Source organism: Osmia lignaria, unplaced genomic scaffold (assembly GCF_051020975.1).
Source record: "Osmia lignaria lignaria isolate PbOS001 unplaced genomic scaffold, iyOsmLign1 scaffold0030, whole genome shotgun sequence".
Classification (NCBI taxonomy): domain Eukaryota; kingdom Metazoa; phylum Arthropoda; class Insecta; order Hymenoptera; family Megachilidae; genus Osmia; species Osmia lignaria.
In genome coordinates, this window is record NW_027478171.1 from 1,417,566 (window position 1) to 1,433,904 (window position 16,339).

Below are 16,339 nucleotides of genomic sequence, written 5' to 3' on the forward strand. Positions count from 1 at the left end.
TCTGATCAAAAAATATCATAGAGCGTAAATTGTAGGAAACATTATTCTCTACAAAAAAGGTCTCTTAACATTTTGCCATAGCTCGCTTCGTTTCCGAGATATTTGCAGATTCATCTCAAGGGAAGTGGCCTGACGGACATATTTCGAGATATTTCTTCTTCTTGTTGTTCTTCTTCTGCACAGCTAAGCTGGAAGTGGCATTTGCAGCTCGCAATAGTGCAGAGTTATCCCAAAGAAAGGGGCCACGGTGTTTCTGTATCTCTATTATGTTGGTGCGGCTTCGGAACTTTTAAATATCTTGATATATCTCGAGAACTACGCATCTGATCAAAAAATATCATACTACATAAAAAGTAGGAAACTTAATTCTCTACAAGAAAGGTCTCTAAACATTTTGCCATAGCTCTCTTCGTTTCCGAGATATTTGCAGATTTATCTCAAGGGAAGGGGCCTGACCGACATATTCCGAGGTATTTCTTCTTCTTGTTGTTCTTCTTCTGCACAGCTAAGCTCGAAGTGGCATTTGCAGCTCGCAATAGTGCAGAGTTATCTCAAAGAAAGAGGCCACGGTGTTTCTGTACCTCTATTATGTTGGTGCAGCTTCGGAACTTTTAAATATCTTGATATATCTCGAGAACTACGCATCTGATCAAAAAATATCATCGAACATAAAAAGTAGGAAACTTAATTGTCTACAAAAAAGGTCTCTTAACATTTTGCCATAGCTCGCTTCGTTTTCGAGATATTTGCAGATTCAGCTCAAAGGAACTGGCCTGACGGACATATTTCGAGATATTTCTTCTTCTTGTTGTTCTTCCTCTGCACAGCTAAGCTGGAAGTGGCATCTGCAGCTCGCAATAGTGCAGAGTTATCTTAAAGAAAGGGGCCACGGTGTTTCTGTATCTCTATTATGTTGGTGCGGCTTCGGAACTTTTAAATATCTCGATATATCTCGAAAACTACGCTTCTGATCAAAAAATATCATAGAACATAAATTGTAGGAAACAAAGTTCTCTACAAAAAAGGTCTCTTAACATTTTGCCATAGCTCGCTTGGTTTCCGAGATATTAGCAGATATATCTCAAGGGCAGGGGCCTGACGGACATATTTCGAGATATTTCTTCTTCTTGTTGTTCTTCTTCTGCACAGCTAAGCTGGAAGTGGCATTTGCGGCTCGCACTAGTGCAGAGTTATCTCAAAGAAAGGGGCCACGGTGTTTCTGTATCCCTATTATGTTGGTGCGGCTTCGGAACTTTTAAATATCTCGATATGTCTCGAAAACTACGCTTCTGATCAAAAAATATCATAGAACATAAATTGTAGGAAACATAATTCTCTATAAAAAACGTCTCTTAACATTTTGTCATAGCTCGCTTCGTTTCCGAGATATTTGCAGATTCAGCTCAAAGGAACTTGCCTGACGGACATATTTCGAGATATTTCTTCTTCTTGTTGTTCTTCCTCTGCACAGCTAAGCTGGAAGTGACATTTGCAGCTCGCAATAGTGCAGAGTTATCTCAAAGAAAGGGGCCACGGTGTTTCTGTATCTCTATTATGTTGGTGCGGCTTCGGAACTTTTAAATATCTTGATATATCTCGAGAACTACGCATCTGATCAAAAAATATCATAAAACATAAAAAGTAGGAAACTTAATTCTCTACAAAAAAGGTCTCTTAACATTTTGCCATAGCTCGCTTCGTTTCCAAGATATTTGCAGATTTATCTCAAGGGAAGGGGCCTGACGGACATATTTCGAGATATTTCTTCTTCTTGTTGTTCTTCTTCTGCACAGCTAAGCTGGAAGTGGCATTTGCGGCTCGCACTAGTGCAGAGTTATCTCAAAGAAAGGGGCCACGGTGTTTCTGTATCTCTATTATGTTGGTGCGGCTTCGGAACTTTTAAATATCTCGATATATCTCGAAAACTACGCTTCTGATCAAAAAATATCATAGAACATAAATTGTAGGAAACAGAATTCTCTACAAAAGAGGTCTCTTAACATTTTGCCATAGCTCGCTTCGTTTCCGAGATGTTTGCAGATTTATCTCAAGGGAAGGGGCCTGACGGACATATTTCGAGATATTTCTTCTTCTTGTTGTTCTTCTTCTGCACAGCTAAGCTGGAAGTGGCATTTGCGGCTCGCACTAGTGCAGAGTTATCTCAAAGAAAGGGGCCACGGTGTTTCTGTATCCCTATTATGTTGGTGCGGCTTCGGAACTCTTAAATATCTCGATATATCTCGAAAACTACGCTTCTGATCAAAAAATATCATAGAACATAAATTGTAGGAAACATAATTCTCTATAAAAAACGTCTCTTAACATTTTGCCATAGCGCGCTTCGTTTCCGAGATATTTGCAGATTCAGCTCAAAGGAACTGGCCTGACGGACATATTTCGAGATATTTCTTCTTCTTGTTGTTCTTCCTCTGCACAGCTAAGCTGGAAGTGGCATTTGCAGCTCGCAATAGTGCAGAGTTATCTCAAAGAAAGGGGCCACGGTGTTTCTGTATCTCTATTATGTTGGTGCGGCTTCGGAACTTTTAAATATCTTGACATATCTCGAGAACTACGCATCTGATCAAAAAATATCATCGAACATAAAAAGTAGGAAACTTAATTCTCTACAAAACAGGTCTCTTAACATTTTGCCATAGCTCTCTTCGTTTCCGAGATATTTGCAGATTCAGCTCAAAGGAACTGGCCTGACGGACATATTTCGAGATATTTCTTCTTCTTGTTGTTCTTCCTCTGCACAGCTAAGCTGGAAGTGGCATTTGCAGCTCGCAATAGTGCAGAGTAATCTTAAAGAAAGGGGCCACGGTGTTTCTGTATCTCTATTATGTTGGTGCGGCTTCGGAACTTTTAAATATCTTGATATATCTCGAGAACTACGCATCTGATCAAAAAATGTCATAGAACATAAAAAGTAGGAAACTTAATTCTCTACACAAAAGGTCTCTTAACATTTTGCCATAGCTCGCTTCGTTTCCGAGATATTTGCATATTTATCTCAAGGGAAGGGGCCTGACGGACATATTTCGAGATATTTCTTCTTCTTGTTGTTCTTCTTCTGCACAGCTAAGCTGGAAGTGGCATTTGCGGCTCGCACTAGTGCAGAGTTATCTCAAAGAAAGGGGCCACCGTGTTTCTGTATCTCTATTATGTTGGTGCGGCTTCGGAACTTTTAAATATCTCGATATATCTCGAAAACTACGCTTCTGATCAAAAAATATCATAGAACATAAATTGTAGGAAACATAATTCTCTACAAAAAAGGTCTCTTAACATTTTGCCATAGCTCGCTTCGTTTCCGAGATATTTGCAGATTTATCTCAAGGGAAGGGGCCTGACGGACATATTTCGAGATATTTCTTCTTCTTGTTGTTCTTCTTCTGCACAGCTGAGCTGGAAGTGGCATTTGCAGGTCGCAATAGTGCAGAGTTATCTCAAAGAAAGGGGCCACGGTGTTTCTGTATCTCTATTATGTTGGTGCGGCTTCGGAACTTTTAAATATCTCGATATATCTCGAAAACTACGCTTCTGATCAAAAAATATCATAAAGCGTAAATTGTAGGAAACATTATTCTCTACAAAAAAGGTCTCTTAACATTTTGCCATAGCTCGCTTCGTTTCCGAGATATTTGCAGATTCATCTCAAGGGAAGGGGTCTGACGGACATATTTCGAGATATTTCTTCTTCTTGTTGTTCTTCTTCTGCACAGCTAAGCTCGAAGCGGCATTTGCAGCTCGCAATAGTGCAGAGTTATCGCAAAGAAAGAGGCCACGGTGTTTCTGTACCTCTATTGTGTTGGTGCAGCTTCGGAACTTTTAAATATCTTGATATATCTCGAGAACTACGCATCTGATCAAAAAATATCATACTACATAAAAAGTAGGAAACTTAATTCTCTACAAGAAAGGTCTCTAAACATTTTGCCATAGCTCGCTTCGTTTCCCAGATATTTGCAGATTTATCTCAAGGGAAGGGGCCTAACGGACATATTTCGAGATATTTCTTCTTCTTGTTGTTCTTCTTCTGCACAGCTAAACTGGAAGTGGCATTTCCAGCTCGCAATAGTGCAGAGTTATCTCAAAGAAAGGAGCCACGGTGTTTCTGTATCTCTATTATGTTGGTGCGGCTTCGGAACTTTTAAATATCTTGATATATCTCGAGAACTACGCATCTGATCAAAAAATATCATAGAACATAAAAAGTAGGAAACTTAATTCTCTACAAAAAAGGTCTCTTAACATTTTGCCATACCTCGCTTCGTTTCCGAGATATTTGCAGATTTATCTCAAGGGAAGGGGCCTGACGGACATATTTCGAGATATTTCTTCTTCTTGTTGTTCTTCTTCTGCACAGCTAAGCTGGAAGTGGCATTTGCGGCTCGCACTAGTGCAGAGTTATCTCAAATAAAGGGGCCACGGTGTTTCTGTATCTGTATTATGTTGGTGCGGCTTCGGAACTTTTAAATATCTTGATATATCTCGAGAACTACGCATCTGATCAAAAAATATCATAGAACATAAAAAGTAGGAAACTTAATTCTCTACAAAAAAGGTCTCTTAACATTTTCCCATAGCTCGCTTCGTTTCCGAGATATTTGCAGATTTATCTCAAGGGAAGGGGCCTGACGGACATATTTCGAGATATTTCTTCTTCTTGTTGTTCTTCTTCTGCACAGCTAAACTGGAAGTGGCATTTCCAGCTCGCAATAGTGCAGAGTTATCTCAAAGAAAGGGGCCACGGTGTTTCTGTATCTCTATTATGTTGGTGCGGCTTCGGAACTTTTAAATATCTTGATATATCTCGAGAACTACGCATCTGATCAAAAAATATCATAGAACACAAAAAGTAGGAAACTTAATTCTCTACAAAAAAGTTCTCTTAACATTTTGCCATAGCTCGCTTCGTTTCCGAGCTATTTGCAGATTTATCTCAAGGGAAGGGGCCTGACGGACATAATTCGAGATATTTCTTCTCCTTGTTGTTCTTCTTCTGCACAGCTGAGCTGGAAGTGGCATTTGCAGGTCGCAATAGTGCAGAGTTATCTCAAAGAAAGGGGCCACGGTGTTTCTGTATCTCTATTATGTTGGTGCGGCTTCGGAACTTTTAAATATTTCGATATATCTCGAGAACTACGCATCTGATCAAAAAATATCATAGAACATAAAAAGTAGGAAACTTAATTCTCTACAAAAAAGGTCTCTTAACATTTTGCCATAGCTCGCTTCGTTTCCGAGATATTTGCAGATTTATCTCAAGGGAAGGGGCCTGACGGACATATTTCGAGATATTTCTTCTTCTTGTTGTTCTTCTTCTGCACAGCTAAACTGGAAGTGGCATTTCCAGCTCGCAATAGTGCAGAGTTATCTCAAAGAAAGGGGCCACGGTGTTTCTGTATCTCTATTATGTTGGTGCGGCTTCGGAACTTTTAAATATCTTGATATATCTCGAGAACTACGCATCTGATCAAAAAATATCATAGAACACAAAAAGTAGGAAACTTAATTCTCTACAAAAAAGGTCTCTTAACATTTTGCCATAGCTCGCTTCGTTTCCGAGATATTTGCAGATTTATCTCAAGGGAAGGGGCCTGACGGACATATTTCGAGATATTTCTTCTTCTTGTTGTTCTTCTTCTGCACAGCTGAGCTGGAAGTGGCATTTGCAGGTCGCAATAGTGCAGAGTTATCTCAAAGAAAGGGGCCACGGTGTTTCTGTATCTCTATTATGTTGGTGCGGCTTCGGAACTTTTAAATATTTCGATATATCTCGAAAACTACGCTTCTGATCAAAAAATATCATAGAGCGTAAATTGTAGGAAACATTATTCTGTACAAAAAAGGTCTCTTAACATTTTGCCATAGCTCGCTTCGTTTCCGAGATATTTGCAGATTCATCTCAAGGGGTCTGACGGACATATTTCGAGATATTTCTTCTTCTTGTTGTTCTTCTTCTGCACAGCTAAGCTGGAAGTGTCATTTGCGGCTCGCACTAGTGCAGAGTTATCTCAAAGAAAGGGGCCACGGTGTTTCTGTATCTCTATTATGTTGGTGCGGCTTCGGAACTTTTAAATATCTCGATATATCTCGAAAACTACGCTTCTGATCAAAAAATATCATAGAGCGTAAATTGTAGGAAACATTATTCTCTACAAAAAAGGTCTCTTAACATTTTGCCATAGCTCGCTTCGTTTCCGAGATATTTGCAGATTCATCTCAAGGGGTCTGACGGACATATTTCGAGATATTTCTTCTTCTTGTTGTTCTTCTTCTGCACAGCTAAGCTGGAAGTGGCATTTGCAGCTCGCAATAGTGCAGAGTTATCTCAAAGAGAGGGGCCACGGTGTTTCTGTATCTCTATTATGTTGGTGCGGCTTCGGAACTTTTAAATATCTTGATATATCTCGAGAACTACGCATCTGATCAAAAAATATCATACAACATAAAAAGTAGGAAACTTAATTCTCTACAAAAAAGGTCTCTTAACATTTTGCCATACCTCGCTTCGTTTCCGAGATATTTGCAGATTTACCTCAAGGGAAGGGGCCTGACGGACATATTTCGAGATATTTCTTCTTCTTGTTGTTCTTCTTCTGCACAGCTAAGCTGGAAGTGGCATTTGCGGCTCGCACTAGTGCAGAGTTATCTCAAAGAAAGGGGCCACGGTGTTTCTGTATCTGTATTATGTTGGTGCGGCTTCGGAACTTTTAAATATCTTGATATATCTCGAGAACTACGCATCTGATCAAAAAATATCATAGAACATAAAAAGTAGGAAACTTAATTCTCTACAAAAAAGGTCTCTTACCATTTTGCCATAGCTCGCTTCGTTTCCGAGATATTTGCAGATTTATCTCAAGGGAAGGGGCCTGACGGACATATTTCGAGATATTTCTTCTTCTTGTTGTTCTTCTTCTGCACAGCTAAGCTGGAAGTGGCATTTGCGGCTAGCACTAGTGCAGAGTTATCTCAAAGAAAGGGGCCACGGTGTTTCTGTATCTCTATTATGTTGGTGCGGCTTCGGAACTTTTAAATATCTCGATATATCTCGAAAACTACGCTTCTGATCGAAAAATATCATAGAACATAAATTGTAGGAAACATAATTCTCTACAAAAAACGTCTCTTAACATTTTGCCATAGCTCGCTTCGTTTCCGAGATATTTGCATATTTATCTCAAGGGAAGGGGCCTGACGGACATATTTCGAGATATTTCTTCTTCTTGTTGTTCTTCTTCTGCACAGCTAAGCTGGGAGTGGCATTTGCGGCTCGCACTAGTGCAGAGTTATCTCAAAGAAAGGGGCCACGGTGTTTCTGTATCTCTATTATGTTGGTGCGGCTTCGGAACTTTTAAATATCTCGATATATCTCGACAACTACGCTTCTGATCAAAAAATATCATAGAACATAAAAAGTAGGAAACTTAATTCTCTACAAAAAAGGTCTCTTAACATTTTGCCATAGCTCGCTTCGTTTCCGAGATATTTGCAGATTTATCTCAAGGGAAGGGGCCTAACGGACATATTTCGAGATATTTCTTCTTCTTGTTGTTCTTCTTCTGCACAGCTAAACTGGAAGTGGCATTTCCAGCTCGCAATAGTGCAGAGTTATCTCAAAGAAAGGGGCCACGGTGTTTCTGTATCTCTATTATGTTGGTGCGGCTTCGGAACTTTTAAATATCTTGATATATCTCGAGAACTACGCATCTGATCAAAAAATATCATAGAACACAAAAAGTAGGAAACTTAATTCTCTACAAAAAAGTTCTCTTAACATTTTGCCATAGCTCGCTTCGTTTCCGAGATATTTGGAGATTTATCTCAAGGGAAGGGGCCTGTCGGACATATTTCGAGATATTTCTTCTTCTTGTTGTTCTTCTTCTGCACAGCTAAGCTGGAAGTGGCATTTGCGGCTCGCACTAGTGCAGAGTTATCTCAAAGAAAGGGGCCACGGTGTTTCTGTATCTCTATTATGTTGGTGCGGCTTCGGAACTTTTAAATATCTCGATATATCTCGACAACTACGCATCTGATCAAAAAATATCATAGAACACAAAAAGTAGGAAACTTAATTCTCTACAAAAAAGTTCTCTTAACATTTTGCCATAGCTCGCTTCGTTTCCGAGATATTTGGAGATTTATCTCAAGGGAAGGGGCCTGTCGGACATATTTCGAGATATTTCTTCTTCTTGTTGTTCTTCTTCTGCACAGCTAAACTGGAAGTGGCATTTCCAGCTCGCAATAGTGCAGAGTTATCTCAAAGAAAGGGGCCACGGTGTTTCTGTATCTCTATTATGTTGGTGCGGCTTCGGAACTTTTAAATATTTCGATATATCTCGAAAACTACGCTTCTGATCAAAAAATATCATAGAGCATAAATTGTAGGAAACATTATTCTCTACAAAAAAGGTCTCTTATCATTTTGCCATAGCTCGCTTCGTTTCCGAGATATTTGCAGATTCATCTCAAGGGAAGGGGTCTGACGGACATATTTCGAGATATTTCTTCTTCTTGTTGTTCTTCTTCTGCACAGCTGAGCTGGAAGTGGCATTTGCAGGTCGCAATAGTGCAGAGTTATCTCAAAGAAAGGGGCCACGGTGTTTCTGTATCTCTATTATGTTGGTGCGGCTTCGGCACTTTTAAATATCTTGATATATCTCGAGAACTACGCATCTGATCAAAAAATATCGTAGAAGATAAAACGTAGGAAACTTAATTCTCTACAAAAAAGGTCTCTTAACATTTCGCCATAGCTCGCTTCGTTTCCGAGATATTTGCAGATTTATCTCAAGGGAAGGGGCCTGTCGGACATATTTCGAGATATTTCTTCTTCTTGTTGTTCTTCTTCTGCACAGCTAAGCTGGAAGTGGCATTTGCGGCTCGCACTAGTGCAGAGTTATCTCAAAGAAAGGGGCCACGGTGTTTCTGTATCTCTATTATGTTGTTGCGGCTTCGGAACTTTTAAATATCTCGATATATCTCGACAACTACGCTTCTGATCAAAAAATATCATAGAACATAAAAAGTAGGAAACTTAATTCTCTACAAAAAAGGTCTCTTAACATTTTGCCATAGCCCGCTTCGTTTCCGAGATATTTGCAGATTTATCTCAAGGGAAGGGGCCTAACGGACATATTTAGAGATATTTCTTCTTCTTGTTGTTCTTCTTCTGCACAGCTGAGCTGGAAGTGGCATTTGCAGGTCGCAATAGTGCAGAGTTATCTCAAAGAAAGGGGCCACGGTGTTTCTGTATCTCTATTATGTTGGTGCGGCTTCGGAACTTTTAAATATTTCGATATATCTCGAAAACTACGCTTCTGATCAAAAAATATCATAGAGCGTAAATTGTAGGAAACATTATTCTGTACAAAAAAGGTCTCTTAACATTTTGCCATAGCTCGCTTCGTTTCCGAGATATTTGCAGATTCATCTCAAGGGGTCTGACGGACATATTTCGAGATATTTCTTCTTCTTGTTGTTCTTCTTCTGCACAGCTAAGCTGGAAGTGTCATTTGCGGCTCGCACTAGTGCAGAGTTATCTCAAAGAAAGGGGCCACGGTGTTTCTGTATCTCTATTATGTTGGTGCGGCTTCGGAACTTTTAAATATCTCGATATATCTCGAAAACTACGCTTCTGATCAAAAAATATCATAGAGCGTAAATTGTAGGAAACATTATTCTCTACAAAAAAGGTCTCTTAACATTTTGCCATAGCTCGCTTCGTTTCCGAGATATTTGCAGATTCATCTCAAGGGGTCTGACGGACATATTTCGAGATATTTCTTCTTCTTGTTGTTCTTCTTCTGCACAGCTAAGCTGGAAGTGGCATTTGCAGCTCGCAATAGTGCAGAGTTATCTCAAAGAGAGGGGCCACGGTGTTTCTGTATCTCTATTATGTTGGTGCGGCTTCGGAACTTTTAAATATCTTGATATATCTCGAGAACTACGCATCTGATCAAAAAATATCATACAACATAAAAAGTAGGAAACTTAATTCTCTACAAAAAAGGTCTCTTAACATTTTGCCATACCTCGCTTCGTTTCCGAGATATTTGCAGATTTATCTCAAGGGAAGGGGCCTGACGGACATATTTCGAGATATTTCTTCTTCTTGTTGTTCTTCTTCTGCACAGCTAAGCTGGAAGTGGCATTTGCGGCTCGCACTAGTGCAGAGTTATCTCAAAGAAAGGGGCCACGGTGTTTCTGTATCTGTATTATGTTGGTGCGGCTTCGGAACTTTTAAATATCTTGATATATCTCGAGAACTACGCATCTGATCAAAAAATATCATAGAACATAAAAAGTAGGAAACTTAATTCTCTACAAAAAAGGTCTCTTACCATTTTGCCATAGCTCGCTTCGTTTCCGAGATATTTGCAGATTTATCTCAAGGGAAGGGGCCTGACGGACATATTTCGAGATATTTCTTCTTCTTGTTGTTCTTCTTCTGCACAGCTAAGCTGGAAGTGGCATTTGCGGCTCGCACTAGTGCAGAGTTATCTCAAAGAAAGGGGCCACGGTGTTTCTGTATCTCTATTATGTTGGTGCGGCTTCGGAACTTTTAAATATCTCGATATATCTCGAAAACTACGCTTCTGATCGAAAAATATCATAGAACATAAATTGTAGGAAACATAATTCTCTACAAAAAACGTCTCTTAACATTTTGCCATAGCTCGCTTCGTTTCCGAGATATTTGCATATTTATCTCAAGGGAAGGGGCCTGACGGACATATTTCGAGATATTTCTTCTTCTTGTTGTTCTTCTTCTGCACAGCTAAGCTGGGAGTGGCATTTGCGGCTCGCACTAGTGCAGAGTTATCTCAAAGAAAGGGGCCACGGTGTTTCTGTATCTCTATTATGTTGGTGCGGCTTCGGAACTTTTAAATATCTCGATATATCTCGACAACTACGCTTCTGATCAAAAAATATCATAGAACATAAAAAGTAGGAAACTTAATTCTCTACAAAAAAGGTCTCTTAACATTTTGCCATAGCTCGTTTCGTTTCCGAGATATTTGCAGATTTATCTCAAGGGAAGGGGCCTAACGGACATATTTCGAGATATTTCTTCTTCTTGTTGTTCTTCTTCTGCACAGCTAAACTGGAAGTGGCATTTCCAGCTCGCAATAGTGCAGAGTTATCTCAAAGAAAGGGGCCACGGTGTTTCTGTATCTCTATTATGTTGGTGCGGCTTCGGAACTTTTAAATATCTTGATATATCTCGAGAACTACGCATCTGATCAAAAAATATCATAGAACACAAAAAGTAGGAAACTTAATTCTCTACAAAAAAGTTCTCTTAACATTTTGCCATAGCTCGCTTCGTTTCCGAGATATTTGCAGATTTATCTCAAGGGAAGGGGCCTGTCGGACATATTTCGAGATATTTCTTCTTCTTGTTGTTCTTCTTCTGCACAGCTAAGCTGGAAGTGGCATTTGCGGCTCGCACTAGTGCAGAGTTATCTCAAAGAAAGGGGCCACGGTGTTTCTGTATCTCTATTATGTTGGTGCGGCTTCGGAACTTTTAAATATCTCGATATATCTCGACAACTACGCTTCTGATCAAAAAATATCATAGAACATAAAAAGTAGGAAACTTAATTCTCTACAAAAAAGGTCTCTTAACATTTTGCCATAGCCCGCTTCGTTTACGAGATATTTGCAGATTTATCTCAAGGGAAGGGGCCTAACGGACATATTTCGAGATATTCCTTCTTCTTGTTGTTCTTCTTCTGCACAGCTAAACTGGAAGTGGCATTTCCAGCTCGCAATAGTGCAGAGTTATCTCAAAGAAAGGGGCCACGGTGTTTCTGTATCTCTATTATGTTGGTGCGGCTTCGGAACTTTTAAATATTTCGATATATCTCGAAAACTACGCTTCTGATCAAAAAATATCATAGAGCATAAATTGTAGGAAACATTATTCTCTACAAAAAAGGTCTCTTAACATTTTGCCATAGCTCGCTTCGTTTCCGAGATATTTGCAGATTCATCTCAAGGGAAGGGGTCTGACGGACATATTTCGAGATATTTCTTCTTCTTGTTGTTCTTCTTCTGCACAGCTGAGCTGGAAGTGGCATTTGCAGGTCGCAATAGTGCAGAGTTATCTCAAAGAAAGGGGCCACGGTGTTTCTGTATCTCTATTATGTTGGTGCGGCTTCGGCACTTTTAAATATCTTGATATATCTCGAGAACTACGCATCTGATCAAAAAATATCGTAGAAGATAAAACGTAGGAAACTTAATTCTCTACAAAAAAGGTCTCTTAACATTTCGCCATAGCTCGCTTCGTTTCCGAGATATTTGCAGATTTATCTCAAGGGAAGGGGCCTGTCGGACATATTTCGAGATATTTCTTCTTCTTGTTGTTCTTCTTCTGCACAGCTAAGCTGGAAGTGGCATTTGCGGCTCGCACTAGTGCAGAGTTATCTCAAAGAAAGGGGCCACGGTGTTTCTGTATCTCTATTATGTTGTTGCGGCTTCGGAACTTTTAAATATCTCGATATATCTCGACAACTACGCTTCTGATCAAAAAATATCATAGAACATAAAAAGTAGGAAACTTAATTCTCTACAAAAAAGGTCTCTTAACATTTTGCCATAGCCCGCTTCGTTTCCGAGATATTTGCAGATTTATCTCAAGGGAAGGGGCCTAACGGACATATTTCGAGATATTTCTTCTTCTTGTTGTTCTTCTTCTGCACAGCTAAACTGGAAGTGGCATTTCCAGCTCGCAATAGTGCAGAGTTATCTCAAAGAAAGGGGCCACGGTGTTTCTGTATCTCTATTATGTTGGTGCGGCTTCGGAACTTTTAAATATTTCGATATATCTCGAAAACTACGCTTCTGATCAAAAAATATCATAGAGCATAAATTGTAGGAAACATTATTCTCTACAAAAAAGGTCTCTTAACATTTTGCCATAGCTCGCTTCGTTTCCGAGATATTTGCAGATTCATCTCAAGGGAAGGGGTCTGACGGACATATTTCGAGATATTTCTTCTTCTTGTTGTTCTTCTTCTGCACAGCTGAGCTGGAAGTGGCATTTGCAGGTCGGAATAGTGCAGAGTTATCTCAAAGAAAGGGGCCACGGTGTTTCTGTATCTCTATTATGTTGGTGCGGCTTCGGAACTTTTAAATATCTCGATATATCTCGAAAACTACGCTTCTGATCAAAAAATATCATAGAACGTAAATTGTAGGAAACATTATTCTCTACAAAAAAGGTCTCTTAACATTTTGCCATAGCTCGCTTCGTTTCCGAGATATTTGCAGATTCATCTCAAGGGAAGGGGTCTGACGGACATATTTCGAGATATTTCTTCTTCTTGTTGTTCTTCTTCTGCACAGCTAAGCTCGAAGCGGCATTTGCAGCTCGCAATAGTGCAGAGTTATCTCAAAGAAAGAGGCCACGGTGTTTCTGTACCTCTATTATGTTGGTGCAGCTTCGGAACTTTTAAATATCTTGATATATCTCGAGAACTACGCATCTGATCAAAAAATATCATCGAACATAAAAAGTAGGAAACTTAATTCTCTACAAAAAAGGTCTCTTAACATTTTGCCATAGCTCGCTTCGTTTCCGAGATATTTGCAGATTTATCTCAAGGGAAGTGGCCTGACGGACATATTTCGAGATATTTCTTCTTCTTGTTGTTCTTGTTCTGCACAGCTAAGCTGGAAGTGGCATTTGCAGCTCGCAATAGTGCAGAGTTATCCCAAAGAAAGGGGCCACGGTGTTTCTGTATCTCTATTATGTTGGTGCGGCTTCGGAACTTTTAAATATCTTGATATATCTCGAGAACTACGCATCTGATCAAAAAATATCATACTACATAAAAAGTAGGAAACTTAATTCTCTACAAGAAAGTTCTCCAAACATTTTGCCATAGCTCGCTTCGTTTCCGAGATATTTGCAGATTTATCTCAAGGGAAGGGACCTGACGGACATATTTCGAGATATTTCTTCTTCTTGTTGTTCTTCTTCTGCACAGCTAAGCTGGAACTGGCATTTGCAGCTCGCAATAGTGCAGAGTTATCTCAAAGAGAGGGGCCACGGTGTTTCTGTATCTCTATTATGTTGGTGCGGCTTCGGAACTTTTAAATATCTTGATCTATCTCGAGAACTACGCATCTGATCAAAAAATATCATAGAACATGAAAAGTAGGAAACTTAATTCTCTACAAAAAAGGTCTCTTAACATTTTGCCATAGCTCTCTTCGTTTCCGAGATATTTGCAGATTTATCTCAAGGGAAGGGGCCTGACGGACATATTTCGAGATATTTCTTCTTCTTGTTGTTCTTCTTCTGCACAGCTAAGCTGGAAGTGGCATTTGCAGCTCGCAATAGTGCAGAGTTATCTCAAAGAAAGGGGCCACGGTGTTTCTGTATCTCTATTATGTTGGTGCGGCTTCGGAACTTTTAAATATCTTGATATATCTCGAGAACTACGCGTCTGATCAAAAAATATCATAGAACATAAAAAGTAGGAAACATAATTCTCTACAAAAGAGGTCTCTTAACATTTTGCCATAGCTCGCTTCGTTTCCGAGATATTTGCAGATTTATCTCAAGGGAAGGGGCCTGACGGACATATTTCGAGATATTTCTTCTTCTTGTTGTTCTTCTTCTGCACAGCTAAGCTGGAAGTGGCATTTGCGGCTCGCACTGGTGCACAGTTATCTCAAAGAAAGGGGCCACGGTGTTTCTGTATCTCTATTATGTTGGTGCGTCTTCGGAACTTTTAAATATCTCGATATATCTCGAAAACTACGCTTCTGATCAAAAAATATCATACAACATAAAAAGTAGGAAACTTAATTCTCTACAAAAAAGGTCTCTTAACATTTTGCCATAGCTCGCTTCGTTTCCGAGATATTTGCAGATTTATCTCAAGGGAAGGGGCCTGACGGACATATTTCGAGATATTTCTTCTTCTTGTTGTTCTTCTTCTGCACAGCTAAGCTGGAAGTGGCATTTGCAGCTCGCACTAGTGCAGAGTTATCTCAAAGAAAGGGGCCACGGTGTTTCTGTATCTCTATTATGTTGGTGCGGCTTCGGAACTTTTAAATATCTCGATATATCTCGAAAACTACGCTTCTGATCAAAAAATATCATAGAGCGTAAATTGTAGGAAACATTATTCTCTACAAAAAAGGTCTCTTAACATTTTGCCATAGCTCGCTTCGTTTCCGAGATATTTGCAGATTCATCTCAAGGGGTCTGACGGACATATTTCGAGATATTTCTTCTTCTTGTTGTTCTTCTTCTGCACAGCTAAGCTGGAAGTGGCATTTGCAGCTCGCAATAGTGCAGAGTTATCTCAAAGAGAGGGGCCACGGTGTTTCTGTATCTCTATTATGTTGGTGCGGCTTCGGAACTTTTAAATATCTTGATATATCTCGAGAACTACGCATCTGATCAAAAAATATCATACAACATAAAAAGTAGGAAACTTAATTCTCTACAAAAAAGGTCTCTTAACATTTTGCCATACCTCGCTTCGTTTCCGAGATATTTGCAGATTTATCTCAAGGGAAGGGGCCTGACGGACATATTTCGAGATATTTCTTCTTCTTGTTGTTCTTCTTCTGCACAGCTAAGCTGGAAGTGGCATTTGCGGCTCGCACTAGTGCAGAGTTATCTCAAAGAAAGGGGCCACGGTGTTTCTGTATCTGTATTATGTTGGTGCGGCTTCGGAACTTTTAAATATCTTGATATATCTCGAGAACTACGCATCTGATCAAAAAATATCATAGAACATAAAAAGTAGGAAACTTAATTCTCTACAAAAAAGGTCTCTTACCATTTTGCCATAGCTCGCTTCGTTTCCGAGATATTTGCAGATTTATCTCAAGGGAAGGGGCCTGACGGACATATTTCGAGATATTTCTTCTTCTTGTTGTTCTTCTTCTGCACAGCTAAGCTGGAAGTGGCATTTGCGGCTCGCACTAGTGCAGAGTTATCTCAAAGAAAGGGGCCACGGTGTTTCTGTATCTCTATTATGTTGGTGCGGCTTCGGAACTTTTAAATATCTCGATATATCTCGAAAACTACGCTTCTGATCGAAAAATATCATAGAACATAAATTGTAGGAAACATAATTCTCTACAAAAAACGTCTCTTAACATTTTGCCATAGCTCGCTTCGTTTCCGAGATATTTGCATATTTATCTCAAGGGAAGGGGCCTGACGGACATATTTCGAGATATTTCTTCTTCTTGTTGTTCTTCTTCTGCACAGCTAAGCTGGGAGTGGCATTTGCGGCTCGCACTAGTGCAGAGTTATCTCAAAGAAAGGGGCCACGGTGTTTCTGTATCTCTA